The following is a 6,333-nucleotide window of genomic DNA, read 5'->3' as shown; positions in this document are numbered from 1 at the left end:
TTTTAATTTTTTATCAAAATATAATAATAATACTTCTTAATTAGACTGTTACAGCCCATTTTGCCCGGGCCCAAACCCACCTAAACCTAAACTCAAAACCAATTACAAACTAGACAAGCCTAGACCTGGCCCAATTAACCCAAACCCAATTACAACCAGCAGGCCCAACACCAATTTACCTAACCCTAGCCCATTTGCAAAAAAGAAAGAAGAGAAACAGCAGCAACCCTAGGTGCGCCGCACCTAGGGCTTCCGGCCACCTGCTCTGCCACTTGCGCCGCGCACGTCCCATCGCCCAACTGCTCACCTGCAAACAAGCAAAAAAGCAGCAAGCAACAGTAGCCACATTTACTTAATATTGTAATCGGCTATAAAGCCTAAAGGAGCAGTTTAAAAAAGGGGGATTTTTCATTTTTTTGTTTCGGTATAAAGAAACCGATTGCAAACCATTGTAGGGGGACACTAGTGAATCAAAAGCAAAAGAAAAACAACATTTTGAGAAGTAAAAGAACCGAAATCGTGTCTTAAGGTGGTGGCCTTCTTTTTTTCTTTTTGTTCTTTTTCTTGCTATTTTATTATTTATATTCAAAATAAAAGAATAAAAAAGGGAAGTTTTTACCATTTTTTCGTCGTCGTTGGAGTGCTCGGGATCAGAGGGTTGCGTCGAAGAAAAAAAGGGGAGACTTTTGGTCTCCCCGCCGCCGTGCACGGCGGTGCCGGCGCCGGCGACCGGTGATCGACACGGTGGCTCTCGGCCGGGCTATTGACCGGAGAAGAGAGAGGGAGAGAGATTTCAGAGAGAAATTTTTAGTCTTTTTTAGGGAAGAAAGAAAAATGATTTTTTTTGTAAAAAATTTTGATTTTTATAAAAGGTTGAAACGGCGCCGTTTTGGCATGGATCAGACCCGGATCGATCCGACCCGCTTACAGAGGATCCGCGTGTTTTGATAATTGGGTTATTTTCCCATTTGGTCCTTCCGCAATTTTGGGGTGTTTCAATCCGGTCCTATTGGCACTTTTTATATTTTATAAATTTCGCCCAAATTATTTTTAATGTTTTTGATTTAGTCCCGAGTCCTATGAAGGGACACGTGTCCCAATAATTGGAATATTTTCTTATTCGGCCCTTCACCCTTTCGTACATTTCCAAATCGGTCCCCCCGTAGTTATTTTATTTCAGTTTCAGCCTCTAACTTTTATTTTATCCCTGATTAGTCCATTTGTGTTTATTTTGTTATCATTAATTAATCTATTTATTGTCATACTTATATTTTCTTTTTATATTTATTTGCTCATTATTATATTATTATATTTTATTATTAGCTTATTATTATTATGGTTATTATTATTATTACTATTATTAATTATTATTAGTTTTATTTTCTTTTTATTTATTACTATTATACTAATACATTAATTAGTAATATATTATTTTAGCTTTATTTATATATCTATATATATATATACATTTTCATAATATATATATGTACACGTTTTTTATATTTAATATGTACATACATGCTTACATATATATATCTTTTTTTTCTTTTTCCTCTCATTTTTATAATTTTACTCTTTTTCTTAATTCATTTATTTATTTATGTTTTATTATTATTATTGTTTTTTTAGAATGTTTTAATATTATTTGTTTATCTATTTGTTTTGTATATTATGGGTTTGTCTTTTTTATTTTATTTTATTTTATCTTATTATAGTTACTGTTGCTCGCATTATCTTCACACCACCGTATTCATTAGGTTTGCTATGTACATTAATAATGTCATCCGTTTTTGCATTTCTTTTATCACAACGTCGTGTTTCATTTTACTCGATATAACAAAATTTGTTTTAAAAAATGGCACTTCGTGTTTAGATTCGAGAAGATCATACCCTAACTTATTGGGTTTCAATTTTCACGATAAATCTAAATATACGAATATTTTTAAACTCAAGTTTTTAAATGATCTCGGGAATTAAGAAAAGATCGTGTCCTAACTTACGGGGCATGATCCCTTTCCTAAACCCGAGATAATAAAATATCTTTTAAATAAATAAAATTTTGGCATTCATTAGCGTATCGAAAATTCGAGACATTGTGTCCTAACTTACTGGATATGATTCTTTTTCTCGAATAACGTGAAATATGCCATTTTCCTAAAAATTTTCAATGTTTTAATACAAGGATCGTATTTTTTTGAAATTCTTCAAAGTTCTCAATTTTCAACATTAAGACATTAAGTAATCAACTAGGTACCAATTTTGGGCGTATCGAGGGTGCTAATCCTTCCTCGTGCGTAACCGACTCCCGAACCCGTTTTTCTGAATTTCGTGGACCAAACTTGTTGTTTTAATAAAATCAAATTGTTTATTAAAAACAACCATTTTCGAGGTGATCCAATCACACCTATTAAAAAGGATTGGTGGCGACTCCTGTTTTTTTTCGTTTTCGTCAAAACCCAAGTCGACCCCGTTTTTATCCGAAAAATGGTGTCAACAGCTTGGCGACTCCGCTGGGGAGGAAACACGAGAGTCAAGCCATGAGTTGATTACTTTTTGTCCTTTTGTCAAAAATCAAAAACTTAGTTTAAATATACGATCCTTTCATTGTATTTTTATTTATCTTTATTATGATCTTCGTCATTGTGATTCATAATTGCTGTGTTTAAGTTCAGATTTATTTTTGCATTGCATTGCATGACCGTTGGTCACACCCTTTTTAAGTGGGAGTGAGAAGCTACGCCTTCGTGAGGTTTTCACCTCCGCATGGGATAGTGAATCGCTTTCGGGATACATCTGTACCTATGTCTTCGTGAGATTTTCATCTCCGCATGGCCATAGGGAAATGTATTCCCCTGAACTGAACTCAGTCCGTACGAGCCTATAATGGGTGAGGATCGAGGAATCTGCTGGTTCGGGTACCCTTACTTTAGAACCAACCCTCATATAGTAGACTTAGGAACTTAACCTAGGTAGAGCCACTCCAAACCCCTAGTATCTACCCGATTAGGTATTTTTTGTTTTCTGTGCTTGCTTATGTTTTGTACTAACCCTTCTCGTTGTGTTTTGATTATGATTGCATTACATTGCATTTGCATCTTAGGAAAGAGATATAGATTCAAATCCAATTACTAAATTAGAAAGCTTGTCATGGAATACGAATTCCTTGATAAAGTGGAAAACAATACGACTTCTCAAACATATTCTGAGAAACACAAGAATGGCGATGGAAGAGTTCGTGACCTTGCTTGGTGGCCTGGGGATTCGAGACGATTGTCCAAAAGCCTTCAACAAGCTGACGAGCCTTATGAAGATGGGCAAATGATGGATCGCAACCAGGATCAAGAAAATGAGCTAGCAATGGCATCTATTGGTGAGATCACCTCAAACATGCGGATGAAGAAAAAAATCGATGTTGTTTCTTGGAATATGAGGGTGAGGTCGTACATGTATCCGTTTTATGTAAGGGAATTTGCTTTCTAGAAAAGTTTCCTAAATGTAATTGAATCAGAATCAACGTCTCTTTAGGCATTCATTTCATGCATCTGCATTTCATTGCATCATATGCATTAGATTTTCACGAAGTGACCCTAATTATGTAAAATTATTTCAGCTAATCTGGAAAACCAATCAACCAAACATCCTTACGGTACTCGTCGCAAAGCCAAAGAAATGGATCAAAGATTAGAGAAACTGGAGCAAACGCAAAAAGAGATGCAAGACCAGTTACAGGTGCAAATGAAAGAACATATGGAAAAGATCCAGAAAGACATGGCACAAAAGATGAAGGAGTCTCAGGATGAACTAATGACTAAATTGACGCAATTAATAACCAAGGGAGTGGATAAAGGGAAAAATCCTGTGGTTTGCGATGAAGAAGGAAACAATGATGAGCCACTTTATCCTCCAGGTTTCACGCCTCCGCATGCGCAAGTACAGATTGAACCACATCCACGAAGATCTTCTGTTCCGATTAGGCCTCAGCACTTTCAAGGTGACGCTTCAATACTGAAGAACCTTCAGGTCAGATCTGGTTCTAGTCCTGACGATAATCTGGTTATCCCGGACTTCGATGAAGTAGCGGAGAAAGACAAGATGAAGGAGGAGTTACCAAAGCAGTTTGAGGAGAAATGGAAATGGATTGAAGAGAAGTTTAGGGCGATAGAAAGTATCGACGGCTATCGTGGAATAGATGCGAAAGATCTGAGTTTAGTTCCGGATTTGGTACTTCCTTACAAATTTAAGATGCCGGAATTCGAGAAATATAATGGGACCAGCTACCCAGAAGCTCATATTACTATGTTCTGTAGGCGTATGGCTGGATACGTCAACAACGACCAACTGCTCATACACTGCTTTCAAGATAGCCTCACAGGGGCAGCGTCTAAGTGGTACAATCAATTGACGCGTATCCAGATTAGTTCTTGGAGGGATTTAGCACAAGCCTTTATGAAACAATACAGTCATGTAGCTGATATGGTCCTTGACAGAATTACCCTTCAAAATATGGAGAAAAAGCCTAATGAAAGTTTTAGGCAATACGCACAAAGGTGGAGGGAGGTCGCTATTCAAGTTCAGCCGCCACTCCTGGAGAAAGAAATGACGATGCTCTTCATCCACACATTGAAGGCCCCGTTCATCACTCACATGTTGGGAAACGCTTCGATGAGTTTTTTAGACATAGTCATGAGCGGTGAAATGATTGAAAGTGCCGTGAGAAGTGGAAAGATTGATGCTGGGGAGAATAATAGAAGGTCAGACTTGAAGAAGAAGGAAAATGATGTGAGCAATGTGAACACCTACAACAAATCGATTACACAGCCAAGAAAGGTGATTACTAGTCAGCAAGGTTCATCTAGACAAGAATCGTATGTGAAGCAAGGCACTGAGAACATTCAATTCACGCCAATTCCGATGTCATATAAGGAGTTGTATCAAAGCTTATTCAACGCACGTATTGTCGCCCCTCTCTACACGAAACCTCCACAGCCTCCGAACCCCAAATGGTACGATGCGAATGCACAATGCGAGTATCATGCGGGAAATACAGGGCATTCCATAGAGAACTGCATAGCCTTCAAGAAACTGGTTGAAAAGCTCATCAACATGGGTGTCGTCAAGTTTGGTGACTCATCTAATGCAGAAAATTCGCCACCAATCATGATTAACAAATGGGGTGAACGCAATATATGAGAAAGTGTTGGGAAGTTTTCACATCAATACCATATATGAAGGCATAATTGAAAGGGGATCTTATTAGATGTTCGCCCTTATAAACCTGGGAGTGTTCTAAAGAAACCTTTGTAGTATTTAGAGCTTACTCAGAGTAATATTCAAAACACACTTGTTGCTTTCAGCCTAGAGCAACAAGAAGTCTTTTGTGAAAAAGGCTTATGTCTGAACGTCATTATTTTAATGGAATGCATCTTTGCGATCTTTTGAACTAATATTTTTTTCATTGATCATTCTTTTATTCTTCCATCCAAATCATTCTTTCGTTCATTCATAATCATACTGTGCAGATACTTATTCTTAAATTCATACATTCTTTATATATTATTTTGTACCTACAATAGGTCCCTGGATATCAACGACATGAATGACACTGCTACAGACTTAGAACCTCCTTTTGAGCGAGATATGTGTTTTGAGGGATCTCACGACTTTGAAGATGACACAGATCGTAGCTTATCTCCAAACTTGTTGAGGATGGTAGAACAAAAGGATAAACAGATCCTACCTCTCAGTGAATCATTAGAAATTGTGAGCTCGATGAAGACTAGAATTGACCTGCCTACAGAGACGAAAAATTCAAAGATGTCTTTGTATGATCATACCAGGGTATGCCTCGATTCTTATAATAAAACCTGCACAACAGCACGATGTCAGAAATTTACAGTGCGAACGATGCAATTCTTTGCCGGGGCAATACCGTTCTCGTCAATTCAGCATAGCTCTGCCCGTTTGAAGTCGAGTTTCTATTCCTTCAAGATGTTGCTGGATTTTATCCCGATGGAAGAAGAAGATCAAAAGTTTCCAGTTGTAGTTTTGCCCTAAAAGGCTCTATAAAGGAAATTCGATATCAGAGAAGATCCTTTGAAGGGGATAACAAAGACTTGCCTAATCCCAAGAGTTTAGATCCGATTCAAAAAACAAGGGAAAAGGAAAAGAAAAAAACAAAATCAAAATCAAAATAAAAAATAAAAAGAAAAAGAGAAATTAATCAAAGTCAAAATAAAAATATGAAAAGCAAAGAAAAGAAAAGAAGAGGCCAAGGCGAAAAACCAAAAAGGGCGCTTTGTGACCAAAAGTGGTTTTGAGTTGAAAACCCAAAAA

This window comes from Gossypium hirsutum, chromosome A10 (assembly GCF_007990345.1).
Source record: "Gossypium hirsutum isolate 1008001.06 chromosome A10, Gossypium_hirsutum_v2.1, whole genome shotgun sequence".
In the NCBI taxonomy this organism is placed as follows: Eukaryota; Viridiplantae; Streptophyta; class Magnoliopsida; order Malvales; family Malvaceae; genus Gossypium; species Gossypium hirsutum.
This window is presented reverse-complemented; position numbering follows the sequence as displayed.